General features: G+C 43.8%; 1 protein-coding gene across 1 annotated transcript in view; it reads left to right on the forward strand.

Annotated features, from left to right (window-relative positions):
- Positions 1–8710: 8710 nt before the first annotated feature.
- Positions 8711–15184, forward strand: part of LOC135553949 (retinoic acid receptor alpha) — a 210298-nt gene continuing 203824 nt past the window's right edge. The window contains exon 1 of the mRNA XM_064985907.1: positions 8711–8913. The gene's annotated coding sequence lies outside the window, so the exon portion shown is untranslated. The remainder of the gene's footprint in view (positions 8914–15184) is intronic.

A 15184-nucleotide genomic window follows, 5' to 3' on the forward strand; every position in this document is an offset into this window, starting at 1 on the left:
GCCATGAAATGTTTTGCAAGGTTGGTCATTGTTGGTTCACATCAACACTATAATCAAAGAAACCCTAGACCCAATCCAATTTACATACCGCACCAACAGATCCACAGATAATGCAATCTCTATTGCACCCCACATTGCCCTTTCACACCTGGACAAAAGGAACACCTATGTGAGAATGCTATTCATTGACTACAGCTCAGCATTCAACATAATAGTGCCCTCAAAGCTCATCACTAAGCTAAGGACCCTGGGACTAAACTCCTCCCTCTGCAACTGGATCCTGGACTTCCTGATGGGCCGCCCCCAGGCGGTAAGGGTAGGTAACAACACATCCGCCACGCTGATCCTCAACACGGGGGCCCCTCAGGGGTGTGTGCTCAGTACCCTCCTGTACTCCCTTTCCACTAATGACTGCATGGCCATGCAAGACTCCAAAACCATCATTAAGTTTGCTGATGACACAGCAGTGGTAGGCCAGATCACCGACAACATTGAGACGACCTGAACGTGTGGTGCAAGGACAACAACCTCTCCGTCAATGTGATCAAGACAAATGAGATGATTGTGGACCACAGGAAAAGGAGGACTGAGCATGCCCCCATTCTCATCAACAGGGCTGTCTTGGAGCAGGTTGAGAGGTTCAAGTTCCTTGACGTCCACATCACCATCAAACTAGAATGGTCCAAGCATACCAAGAAGACATTTGTGAAGAGGGCACGACATAACCTATTCCCCCTCAGGAGACTGACAAGATTTGGCATGGGTCCTTAGATCCTCAAAAGGTTTTACAGCTGCACCATCGAGAGCATCCTGAAGGGATGCATCACTGCCTGGTATGGCATCACTGCCTCCGATCGCAAGGTACTACAGCGGTGCCCCCACACATTGACTCTGTACCGGTACCCCATGTATAGAGCCCTGCTATTGTTATTTACAGCTGCTCTTTAATTATTTGTTATTCTTATCTTGAACAGATTCTATCCCCAAACAATAAGACTGATAAATAGCTAACAAAATAGCTACACGGACTGAGTTAACTTTGTGTCCTCACCCAACCATAATATGCACACACATTTATGCTGACTCACACATGCACACCCACTTATGCTGACTCACACATGCACACCCACTTATGCTGACTCACACATGCACACCCACTCGCATACAAGCTGCTGCTGCTACTCTGTTTATCTTATATCTGATGCCTAGTCACCTTACCCCTATGCATACAGTGCATTTGGAAAGTATTCAGACCCCTTACGTTTTTTTTTTTTTTTTACATTGCAGCCTTTTTCTAAAATGGATAAATACATACATATATATAAAGTGCCTTGAAAAAGTATTCGGCCCCCTTGAACTTTGCGACCTTTTGCCACATTTCAGGCTTCAAACATAAAGATATAAAACTGTATTTTTTGTGATGAATCAACAACAAGTGGGACACAATCATGAAGTGGAACGACATTTATTGGATATTTCAAACTTTTTTAACAAATCAAAAACTGAACAATTGGGCGTGCCCACATGGGTCTCCCGGTCATGGCTGGCAGCGACACAGCCTGGGATCGATCCCGGGTCTGTAGTGTGAAGTGCCTTAAACCACTGCGCCACTTGGGAACCCCTTTGTTACAGCCTTATTCTAAAATTAATTAAATAAATTAAAATATCATCAATCTACACACAACACCACACATTATGACAAAGCAAAAAGACATTTTTATAAAAAGCTCGAAATTGAACTCAGGTGGATCCTGTTTCCATTGATCATCCTTGAGATGTTTCAACAACTTGATTGGAGTTTTTTGTGGTAAATTCAATTGATTGGACATGATTTGGAAAGGCACACAACTGTCTATATAAGGTCACTCAGTTGACAGTGCATGTCAGAGCAAAAACCAAGCCATGAGGTCAAAGGAATTGTCTGTAGAGGTTCGAGACAGGATTGTGTCACAGATCTGGGGAAGGGTACCAAAAAATGTCTGCAGCAGACGGAAGCAACTCTTCAGTAAATGGCACATGACAGCCATCTTGGAGTTTGCCAAAAGGCACCTAAAGGACTCTCAAACCATGAGAAACAAGATTGTCTGGTCTGATGAAACCAAGATTAAACTCTTTGGCCTGAATGCCAAGCATCAAGTCTGGAGGAAACCTGGCAACATTCCTATAGAGAAGCATGCGGGTGGCAGCATCATGCCGTGGGGATGTTTTTAGCTGCAGGGACTGGGAGACTAGTCAGGATCAAGGGAAAGATGAACGGAGCAAAGTACAGAGAGTTCCTTGATGACAACCTGCTCCAAAGTGCTCAGGACCTCAGACTCAAGCAAAGGTTCACCTTCCAACAAGACAACAAGCATAAGCACACAGCCAAGACAATGTAGGAGTGGCTTCGGGACAAGTCTCTGAATATCCTTGAGTGGCCCAGCCAGAGCCCGGACTTGAACCTGATCAAACATCTTTGGAGAGATCTGAAAATAGCTGTGCAGTGACGCTCCGCATCCAACCTGACAGAGCTTGAGAGGATCTGCAGAGAAGAACGGGAGAAACTCCCCAAATACAGGTGTGCCAAGCTTGTAGTGTCATACCCAAGAAGACTCGCGGCTGTAATCGCTGCTAAAGGTGCTTCAACAAAGTATTGAGTAAAGTGTCTGAATACTTATGTAAATGTAATATTTCAGGTTTTTATTTGTAATACATTCAAAGATGCAGTCGTCCTTCTGAACTGAGATGCAGGACTGGAAGGAAACTGGTTAGGGATGTCACCATGATTGTAAGGGTTGCGGAACTGTTGGCAGTGAAGTCAGAAGCAGGAGAGCAGAGATAGGTAATAGCCGGAGCAGTTTAATTACAAAACCCACGGCACTACAAAAAGAACCTACATGGGTACAAGCAAACAATTTCACACAAGGACATGGGGGGGAACAGAGGGTTAAATACACAACAATTAATGATGGAACTGGAAACCAGGTGTGTAAGAAAACAAGACAAAACAAATGGAAAATGAAAAGTGGATCGACTATGGCTAGAAGACCAGTGACACCGACCGCCGAACACCGCCCGAACAAGGAGGGAAAACGACTTCGGTGGAAGTCGTGACAATGATGCCATTGATTATTTAAAACAGCTCAATGGCTGTTATGCGAGAAAACTGAAGATGGATCAACAACATTGTAGTAATTCCACAATAATCACCTACACGACAGAGTAAAAAGAATAATACAAAATGTTATATATACAATAAAAAAAAATCCAAAAACATGCATATGTATGCAACAAGGCACTAAAGTAATTTTGCATAAAAACACAGCAAATTAATATACTTTTTGGCCTAAACACAAAGGCTTATGTTTGGGGGAAATCCAACACATCACTGAGTAATTGCCTCCTTATTTTCAAGGATCATGGTGGCTGCATCATGGTATAGGCCTACTTGACATCGGCAAAGACTGCAGAGTTTTTAATTATGAAAAGAATGGGATGTAGCTAAGCACAGGCAAAATCATAGCAGAAAACCTGCTTCAGCCTGCTTTACACCTGACACTGGGAGAGGAATTCACCTTTTAGCAGGAGTAAATCACAAGGCCAAATCTACACTGGAGTTGCTTACCAAGAAGACAGTGAAAGTTCCTGAGTGGCCAAGTTACAGTTTTGACTTATTAAATCTGCTTACAAATCTATGGTAATACTTGAACATTTCTGTCTAGCCATGATCCCCAACACCTTGATAGAGCTTATATTGCATAATACAGGTGTGCAAAGCTCTTATGAGACGTACCCAAGAAGACTCAGATGTAATCGCTGCCAAAGGTGATTCTAACAGGTATTGACTCAGTGGGTGAATACGTATTGTGACTAGGGTGGGCATTCTATGTTCTTTTTTCTATGTTTGTATTTCTTTGTTTTTGGCCGGGTATGGTTCTCAATCAGGGACAGCTGTCTGTCGTTGTCTCTGATTGAGAACCATACTTACAGTGGGGCAAAAAAGTATTTAGTCAGCCACCAATTTTGCAAGTTCTCCCACTTAAAAAGATGAGAGATGCCTGTAATTTTCATCATAGGTACACTTCAACTATGACAGACAAAATTAAATCCAGAAAATCACATTGTAGGATTTTTTATTTATTTATTTGCAAATTATGGTGGAAAATAAGTATTTGGTCAATAACAAAAGTTTATCTCAATACTTTGTTATATACCCTTTGTTGGCAATGACAGAGGTCAAACGTTTTCTGTAAGTCTTCACAAGGTTTTCACACACTGTTGCTGGTATTTTGGCCCATTCCTCCATGCAAATCTCCTTTAGAGCAGTAATATTTTGGGGCTGTTGCTGGGCAACACGGACTTTCAACTCCCTCCAAAGATGTTCTATGGGGTTGAGATCTGGAGACTGGCTAGGCCACTCCAGGACCTTGAAATGCTTCTTACGAAGCCACTCCTTCGTTGCCCGGGCGGTGTGTTTGGGATCATTGTCATGCTGAAAGACCCAGCCACATTTCATCTTCAATGCCCTTGCTGATGGAAGGAGGTTTTCACTAAAAATTTCACGATACGTGTCCCCATTCATTCTTTCCTTTACACAGATCAGTAGTCCTGGTCCCTTTGCAGAAAAACAGCCACAAAACATGATGTTACCACCCCCATGCTTCACAGTAGGTATGGTGTTCTTTGGATGCAACTCAGCATTCTTTGTCCTCCAAACACGACGAGTTGAGTTTTTACCAAAAAGTTATATTTTGGTTTCATTGGACCATATGACATTCTCCCAATCTTCTTCTGGATCATCCAAATGCTCTCTTGCGAACTTCAGACGGGCCTGGACATAAACTGGCTTAAGCAGGGGGACACGTCTGGCACTGCAGGATTTGAGTCCCTGGCGGCGTAGTGTGTTACTGATAGTAGGCTTTGTTACTTTGGTCCCAGCTCTCTGCAGGTCATTCACTAGGTCCCCCCGTGTGGTTCTGGGATTTTTGCTCGCCGTTCTTGTGATCATTTTGACCCCACGGGGTGAGATCTTGCGTGGAGACCCAGATCGAGGGAGATAATCAAATCAAATTGATTTATATAGCCCTTCGTACATCAGCTGATATCTCAAAGTGCTGTACAGAAACCCAGCCTAAAACCCCAAACAGCAAGCAATGCAGGTGTAGAAGCACGGTGGTTAGGAAAAACTCCCTAGAAAGGCCAAAACCTAGGAAGAAACCTAGAGAGGAACCAGGCTATGTGGGGTGGCCAGTCCTCTTCTGGCTGTGCCAGGTAGAGATTATAACAGAACATGGCCAAGATGTTCAAATGTTCATAAATGACCAGCATGGTCGAATAATAATAAGGCAGAACAGTTGAAACTGGAGCAGCAGCACAGCCAGGTGGACTGGGGACAGCAAGGAGTCATCATGTCAGGTAGTCCTGGGGCATGGTCCTAGGGCTCAGGTCCTCTGAGAGAGAGAAAGAAAGAGAATTAGAGAGAGCATATGTGGGGTGGCCAGTCCTCTTCCGGCTGTGCCGGGTGGAGATTATAACAGAGCATGGCCAAGATGTTCAAATGTTCATAAATGACCAGCATGGTCGAATAATAATAAGACAGAACAGTTGTCAGTGCTCTTGTATGTCTTCCATTTCCTAATATATGCTCCCACAGTTGATTTCTTCAAACCAAGCTGCTTACCTATTGCATATTCAGTCTTCCCAACCTTGTGCAGGTCTACAATTTTGTTTCTGGTGTCCTTTGACAGCTCTTTGGTCTTGGCCATAGTGAAGTTTGGAGTGTGACTGTTTGAGGTTGTGGACAGGTGTCTTTTATACTGATAACAAGTTCAAACAGGTGCCATTAATACAGGTAACGAGTGGGGGACAGAGGAGCCTCTTAAAGAAGAAGTTACAGGTCTTTGAGAGCCAGAAATCTTGCTTGTTTGTTATTGACCAAATACTTATTTTCCACCATAATTTGCAAATAAATTCATAACAAATCCTACAATGTGAATTTCTGGATTTTTTTCCCCCTCATTTTGTCTGTCATAGTTGAAGTGTACTTATGATGAAAATTACAGGCCTCTCTCATCTTTTTTTAATGGAATATCTACATAGGCCCATTATCAGCAACCATGACTCCTGTGTTACAATGGCACATTGTGTTAGATAATCCAAGTTTATCATTTTAAAAGGCTAATTGATTATTAGAAAACCCTTTTGCAATTATGTTTGCACAGCTGAAAACTGTTGTGCTGACTAGAGAAGAAATTAATCTGGCCTTCTTTAGACTAGTTGAGTATCTGGAGCATCAGCATTTGTGGGTTCGATTACAGGCTCAAAATGGCCAGAAACAATGTCAACAGTGAAGAGGCGACTCCGGGGATGCTGGCTTTCTAGGCAGAGTTGCAAAGAAAAACCATATCTCTGTCAAGTGTATGTGTCCCTTTGCCCATCTTAATATTTTATTGGCCAGTCTGAGACATGTTTTTTTCTTTGCAACTCTGCCTTAGAAGGCCAGGATACTGATCGCCTCTTCACTATTGACATTGAGACGGGTGTTTTCCGGGTACTATTTAATGAAGCTGCCAGTTGTGAGGCATCTGTTTCTCAAACTTGACACTCTAATGTACTTGTCCTCTTGCTCACACACACGCACGCACACACACACACACACACACACACACACACACACACACACACACACACACACACACACACACACACACACACACACACACACACACACACACACACACACACAAATAAGCACAAATACACAAGCACTTGCTTACGGCCACATCTGTGCTCAAGCCTGTGCTCCTGCAGTCCCAGACAGATTAAGGAGAGGAAGGCTTAGACCAGGCAAAGACACCCATCTGCTAGTTTCGTCTCCGTGGCCCATAAACCTCCTATCTTTCTGCCCTGGGATGCTCAGTTTCCTGTCCCAGGAGACACAAACACACACTCTGGATCCACTAGACCTAGGCTGAAATACTATTTGAAAATCATTCCAAATACTAGTTGGGCTTGTTTGAGCTTATCCTGGCGTGATTGAGCCAATAGAAACGTCTCCAATGTGCAAATGACGCCCACCTGACACTCCAGGTTCACAGTTCAAATAGTATTTGTACCCAGGTCTGCAAACACTCTCCCTGGAACCTGCGCCGGCCAGCCAGGCCATAGTGCTGTGTGGATAAAAGGTCCTGGCAGTCTCCTAGCAGCTGTCGCTCTCCTCATACATCTTGGCAAAGGGAGAGGAGAGGAGAGAAGGGAGAGATGAGAGAGGACACCCAGCCAGGGATGCCTGCCCATGGCACACCCTGTCCGGCAGTAACAAGAGCGGACTGGACGGACCCGTTGCGCTCACTTCCATCTCAGGAATAGATTGGAATGTAGCCCACTACAGTCTGCCATAAACAGAGGAGAGGGAGACCAGGCGAGGCCAGGAGAGGAGAGAGGAAGACACTAGCCAGGATGAGTGTCAGAGGAATCATCTTTGAAAGCCCCTTTGAAAGATTACATTATGGGCGAAAGAAACAAGGAGAGAGAGAGAGAGAGAGACGTCTCGGAGGAATACTGTAGCGTAGTCCCTTAAAATGAATGGCGTCAAGGATTCCTGGGAGCATGTGCTGTATAAGCCCTAGCTGGATCAGGGTCCTATCCCTTCACTTGTCAGTCAAAGCGTTGGACTGGGAGAGAGAGTGGGGGATGTGAAGATGATAGCAGTGAGGCGACATGTTACCGACCCAGCACGGGACAGTTCCCAGGAGCCCCTCCTGGTTGGCAGCCAGGCCCCATAAAAAAATGCCTGTTTTCCATCCTTGCTGAGAAAAAATGGATTTTACAGGCATGTTTGATCAGGGGGAATGGGGGGGGGGGTGTCCTCAGTGATACATACAAGTAGGCCTATATGCTTGGGTCTGCTAGTGAGGGCATGCCAAAATCAGGCTTAGACAAATGGAAACCGATTACCCTACCGCAAAGTAACCAAATCATCATCATACTTCTAGTATCACCAACAAAATGAAGTTAGCGAGCGAGCTTGTTCACAACGGGCAAAAAATGTTTTACGCGCCTCACGCTGGTTCGTCACAAAACCCGGTACTGCTGTTCTGCAGGATCTTGGACAAGCTACTCACGCAGATCCACGATTCGTTTCAGCCAGGGTTTGTTTGCGTTTCACACGTGCTTTATAGCGTGGAATAGGGACTGGGTCTGGAGCATACAGTGACATGTGAAAGCGCCCTTAGATTGTACACTAAGAATTTGGTTCATTGACAGTTGACACAGATTGGTTTCGTTTTTTTCTCATCAAGAATGAATCCTATCTAATATAGATAGTGACATTGATGCCACATTTATGTTCAAAACATCATTACACGTAATGTATTCGTTTGATTATGAAAGGAATATTATAAACATTTGATGCATGTTGCACTTCCAATGTCCTAGTTAGAAGAGCAATAGTAGGCTTCTTAGCAGGATGGAGTTTTGATGTACAGTACAGCTGATACAAATAACCAACTCATCATCAAGCTTAGATTATTTGAATAGCTGCGCTAGGGCTAGGGCATAAACCAAAAAATTTGCAGGGGCCTCCAGGACCGATTTTTGCGAAACCCTGCTGTAGATGACATAATTGACATGGTAGATATGAAACGTGGGAGTGGACTTCTCTTGGCTGGCCAGTTTTGGGTTTCCCGAAAATGCACGTGACCGCAATAGCTGCTGCTCTCTAAGCCTTGCATCCATTTGCGCGGCTCCGTGAACACCAGTTTCTTTGCAGAAAACTCGCAGAGCTCTAGTCAGACTCGCACCCTCTGACGAAGCAGACCGTACTATACCGGGCCACTCCTCGTCTAAGGACTTCGGAAAAGAAGCACAGGACAAAACATAACGGCTCGGTTCGGGACTTCCACCAACCAACACGTCGGTAGGAGGAGTCAACAGGTATTGACTGGCTATTTATTTAGGCTACTGACAATGCGGTTGATCGGACGTGTGACAGGTAGACCAGATTTGGTAGAAGCCTCTACACCGACTAAAATCCGCCTGGTAGTCGGTTAGTTCGAGGGGAGAGCTTAACGTGGTGTTTCAATCTGTGTGCTGTCACGACCCCGTTTTCCTGTTCTGTTGTGCAGAAATATCAAACCGAAGCTTTAGCCAGCCACATCCCGCCATTGTGTAAACTGTTAAAATGTCATTTGTTGCGAGCCTTGACAGTTTTATATAGGCTGCCGCTACAATGTAACAAGCTTTGTCCATAGATGGAATCGTTGCACAGTGTGTGCTTGTTCAGCCAACAACTGTCTACAAGGTTTTGTGCAATTTTGTTTCAAAATTGAAAGATTTAAAAGCTTGAAAGACATTTTTGAATGTTTAGATGTCACATTTGATGGCCACTCGAAACAGTTCTCAAACAAATTCACCGTCAACGGCTGTCATGCGGTGACGTCCGTTTTTTCTCGTGAGTCAGGTAAATGATGCCAGTTAAAAATAAAACAGCCCCGACGTCCAGTCACAAAGCTCTCACTGATTGATCAGATTTGAAATATTTCCGTGTTGGCCGTGATGTGACACTGGTCCAACCTACTAGACATCAACCTACTCCATGGTCTGTGAGTTGTGCTGCTTTCGTAACAAAGTGGGAAATGGGAATTTACTACATTGTGAAGTGGTGAATACCAGTTGGATGCATTCATATGCATTGTACTCATTGATAAGAGCAGATTGGCTAATGGCCAACAAACTGCATATACCATAAACTAAAAGTACAGCTAGCATGCTTGCAAACTAATTATAGTGTTCAAATAACACATTACCAGATAGCTTTTTATGAATAATGTGTTGTTGCATTTAACTGCAGAAAATGTTATCAAAGTAATTTCCTTAGTAGGTGACGTCAGAGCATGTGAGAGGAGTGAGCGCTCTGGATGATGAGTTTCTCACTAGTAATCACCAGTTGGAGGCTTTTCAAGTGGATTTTCCCCAGTCGTATGTGGTACATTTCCACTTCCCACTTTGTTACGAATGCAGCATAAAGGGTTTCTTTGTAGTCCTAAACGTGTATGCATATGCACAGCAGTGTTGTAGAATATTGGACCGTTGGCATTCATAATTCTCAGCGCAGCTCAAGCAATTTCTCCACCTGTCAGCACATTCAAATGAATAGAGGAAGTGGAGAGGTGCGCGTTCGGGCTGTGCGCCCACGGTGGATGGAGGTCTCAGAGAAAAGTATCTATGTAACAATGGGACGCTGGACTATCGCGTCTGTGGACTATGATTTATGCTTTAGGCTGCCTGATACAGCCTACGTATGTGTCGGGGTAGGTTTTTATCTGCCTTTCAATAAGCATGTCACGATGGGTTGACTTGATAGGTTGACTAGAATATTGGACTTGGCAGTAGTGCACTCCCCTTTCGACCAAAAAATGTGCAGCACCCCCCCACCTCCAAACATCTTCCTGCTGCTATGGGACTTGGGCCATTTGACCTTTTTGATATTATGGAATTTAGCCTAATTCTTCTATACTCTCACTGTGAGTCGATGACTTCTGGGAAGTTACAAACGTAATGTTGTGTCATGCAGTGTATGTTAACTAGTGAGTGTGTAAAATAGCTGACTTTTTGTGTTCATTCAACACTCTGTAAAAAGAAAAGGTTCCCGAAGGTTCCTCACATTGCAACACCAGTGGAATCCCTCAAGGAACCTTTTCCCTAAATAACTTTTTTTTAAAGTTCCTCAAATAACTTTCTAGGGATCGATACCCTGAGCTGACAAGACAAAAATCTACCGTCCTGCCCCTGAACAAGGCAGTTAACCCACTGTTCCTAGGCCGTCATTGTAAATAAGCATTTGTTTGTTCTTAAATGACTCGCCTAGTTAAATAAAGGTTAAATGAAATAATACTAAAACTCATAGGCATGTAGAGACACATTGAATAACAGCGTTGTACATGGTTTCTAGTTTGAGTAATGTGGCTGTTACAACTGACCTCGCATTACTTTGCTCTTGTCTCCCCTGTCCTCTCTGCAGCAAAAACATTTGTTGGTCATTTACCCCCCTCGTCAATTCCCACAAAATTTTTCTGAATGCAAGGCATAGTGCTTTTCACTGATGCTGCATACTAAATATGAAAAAGGAAATGGACCCCCATGGAGATGTCCTCATGCTCTTTAGTGAGTAGCTCCTCTCCATCCAGGAAGAGTTGGACGGGGCTCTCATCCGCAAAGGGATTCCCATCTATTCTTATGGTAGGCGATGGGAGCTTCACACAAAAATGTGTCCGATTTTTTTTTAGGGTTACCCAAGTCATATTTCCAACAGTAAGTTAACTGAGTACACCTTACACAGTATGACTTCTAACTTTTGCATTTACCTTTTTAAATTGGAGGGTGTTTAATCAGAAGATGGGATTAGAATGTGTAGAACTAGAGCAGCTGCATACTGTCAAGGGTACATGACAAATGTCATGATGGATTATTGGGCCCGAGGTCAGAGGGGCAGACTTAGTCAATTACGTAACTAGCGATTGTCTCGTTATGCAGCTACAAATGTGATGGAATAAACCACGTGAGAGGAAAATATCCAAGCCAGCACATGGTCTGGATAGGCTCAATCTGGTGTCAAGAAAAAGAAGGTTATTAATGTGTGAATTAATGTGAGTAGGAAAATGTCATAATTCTTACATATTTCTTCCCCCGTGTGGTCTTTCAACAAGGAGTCCTTCTGAATGAGCGCTGTGCACGGACGCATCCATGTATTTCTGGGTAGTGGAGAGAAGACAAGCATACAATATTACATTTAGACTAGCAATTCTGTTTGGAATACAAATGACATTGATTGATGGTGTTGATTTATCAAGTACAAGTTGAGTATGTGCCATCAGCTGCGGTGATTATGACAAGACGGTATGGAGGACAGAGATGGCAGAAACAGAACACACGCTAATCACACTGCAACGACATCCTTAAGACTTTGTAGAGGCCAAAATGTTGGTAGATCCATAGTGAGCTTTTAACACAGTCTTGCTTTGGTCTGAATTGGAGAGAACAGAGCACGCCACCCTGATACACCAACATGAAAGACATAAATTAGAAACATAAACATCATGAGTATTCAATGGCAAATGATTCTGAATTGTTTTATTTTATTCTTCTTTTTGTCAAGTTGAACATAACATACATTGGGTCATCTCTCTCTGTCACTCTCTCTGTCTCTGTGTGTCCCTTACCTGTTTGTGGAGGTTGACACATTTCTCTATCACACCTCCTGAACTCTCCACCACTTAACTGGACAGGGGCAGGATAAGACAGGCACTAAAGGAAGAAGGATGGAAAGAGCGAAAGTGAATCGTGGGTTTTAATCTTTTTTTGTCAAGTTTTACAACCCAGTATCCTGGGTTGCAAGTTTAACAACCTCGAATGGGTCGTCTATGTGTCTTACCTGTTGGGAGTGTCTCTGTCAAAGCAGGCCACCCTGAAACAACAGCCTGAAAGAGACACTCCCGTTCAAAAGTTTGAGGGTCACTTGTTTTCGATCGTCCTTTAGCTCAGACCTCCACTGCCGTCTCAAAGCCTTGTAGGCAGAGAGCACAAGACCAGTTGAATTAAGGCATGGCCTTGTGATGCAATCACTGCCAGTTAGGAACACTGTCCTGTGAGTGTTCCAGAGCTGGTGTGGCATCTGCAGCTCAGGGCCGTGTGTGTGTGTGTGTGTGTGTGTGTGTGTGTGTGTGGGTGGGTGGGTGGGTGGTATGGATATTTTTTTCAGACTAACACGTAGGCTACAAGTGCACATATTGATGTTCCCGTGTGCATGCGTGTCTGTGCGTGTGTTTGTTGACTAGTTTATACATAGATTTCTGTCCTGTTTTGCCCGGTTGCTTTAAGGCCTGTGTGTTCAGAAGCTTTTGATCAGTTATTAATTAGGTTTTAGTTGCTTGGTTTCCATATAATGCATCTCGTCTGAATGATAAATAAGGCCAAGCTTTTGTTTTGTTTGTTACAGAGAGTCCACCTGCATTGCTGTACTGAATATTATAAACTCTGTGATCCAAATTCAAGCCGCATAGCCTCTTAAACTGAGTGTGTATCATTTGAGGCTAATTTTAAAAGCAGCGGTGGGAGAAGTACCCAATTGTCATACTTGAGTAAAAGTAAATATACCTTTTTAATAGAAAAGGACTCAAGTAAAAGTGAAAGTCAGCAGGTAAAATACTACTTAAGTAAGTCTGTGTTTAGTGAGTCCGTCAGATCATATGCAGTAGGGATGACCAGGGATTTACTCTTGATAAGTGTGTGAATTGGACAATTTTCCTGACCTGCTAAGCATTCAAAATGTAACAGGTGCTACTGGGAGTCACGGAAAATGTATGGAGTTAGAAAGTAAATTGTTTTTTTAAAGGAATGCGGTGGAGTAAAGTAAAAGTTGTCAAAAAAATATAAAATCAAATCACAAATTCCCCAGAATACTGCTTAAGTAATACTGTTTTAGTATTTTTACTTAAGTAGTTTACACCACTGTTTTAAAGGGCTTCTCAAAACACGTTGGCTAGACTAATGAGACCACGAAACGAATCAAAATGGCGAATTGTATCATAAAAAAATGATGTAGTACACACAGTCTCTTGCAACGCGTAAAGAAATCTATGTATTAGCAAAGGAGAGGAAACAACTAAGTTTTGTATTTGTTCCTACTCTGAGTATCCCCAGGTCCCCCCCCCCATGTCCCCGTCAATGTAATCTTATTCATTATGATCTAAAGGGGACAACTGATCCTTGCACAGCACTCTTACTCTGTGACCCTTTGTGAATACTGGCCTGATTGATAGATAAAACATGAGGCACGCTTGTACTTGCACCGTTCTAAATGTGTCCCTGCCTGGCAGCAGAGAGCATCAGCAAGACGCTCTTCTCCTACTGTATGTGTGATGCTGACTGATGAGATGAGACCCAGGTGATGACAGAGACCCGTCTGCACTGTGTGTGCATGGTGGGGAGGCATGTGTACTCACAAGAAGACACTGTAGCGTGCGCGCACACCAACCATAGCATATTGTAGGCTACCGATACGTGTGCACATATACTGTATGCAAAGAAACGTAATGTTGACTCCAAGCTGTACGTAATTGTTTTCCTCGCTAACTTGCTCAAATCCAACTTTACTTGTCACATGCGTCGAATACAACCAGTTTAGATCGTACTGTGAAATGCTTACTTACAAGCCCTTTTAACCAACAGTACAGTTTTAAGAAAATACCTAAAAAAAGTAAAAGATAAGAACAACAAATCATTTAAAGAGCAGCTGTAAATAACAATAGCAGGGCTCTATACAGGGGGACCGGTACAGAGTCAATGTGGAGGCTCTATAAAGGGGGTACCGATACAGAGTTAATGGGCGGGGCACCGTTGTCGAAGTAATTGAGGTAATATGTACATGTATGTAGAGTTATTAAAGTGACTGCATAGATAATAACAGAGAGTAGCATTGCAAATAGTCTGGGTAGCGATTTGATTAGATGTTCAGCAGTCTTATGGCTTAGAGGTAGAAGCTGTTTAGAAGCCTCTTGGACTGAGACTTGGTGCTCCGGTAACGCTTGCCGTGCGGTAAGCAGAGAGAACAGTCTATGACTAGGATGGCTGGAGTCTTGGCCTCCCTCTGACACCGCCTGGTATAGAGGTCCTGGATGGCAGGAAGCTTGGCCCCGGTGATGTACTGGGCCATACGCACTACCCTCTGTAGCGCCTTGGGGGCTTAGGCCGAACAGTTGCCATACCCGGCAGTGATGCAACCCATCAGGAGGCTAGTGAACAGGGAGTACAGGAGGGGACTGAGCACGCACCCCTGAGGGGTCTCCGTGTTGAGGATCAGTGTGGCGGATGTGTTGTTACCTACCTTTACAACCTGGGGGCGGCCCGTCAGGATGTCCAGGATCCAGTTGCACAGGGAGGTGTTTAGTCCCAGGGTCCTTAGCTTAGTGATGAAATTTGAGGGCACTATGGTGTTGAATGCTGAGCTGTAGTCAATGAATTGCATTCTCACATATGTGATCCTTTTGTCCAGGTCCAGGTGTGAAAGGGCAGTGTGGATCTGTTGGAGCGGTATGCAAATTAAATGGGTCTAGGGTTTCTGGGATAATGGTATTGATGTGAGCCATGACCAGCCTTTCTAAGCATTTTATGGCTACAGACATGTAGTGCTACGTGTAGTAGTGTTCTT

Source organism: Oncorhynchus masou, chromosome 14 (genome assembly GCF_036934945.1).
Source record: "Oncorhynchus masou masou isolate Uvic2021 chromosome 14, UVic_Omas_1.1, whole genome shotgun sequence".
Classification (NCBI taxonomy): Eukaryota; Metazoa; Chordata; class Actinopteri; order Salmoniformes; family Salmonidae; genus Oncorhynchus; species Oncorhynchus masou.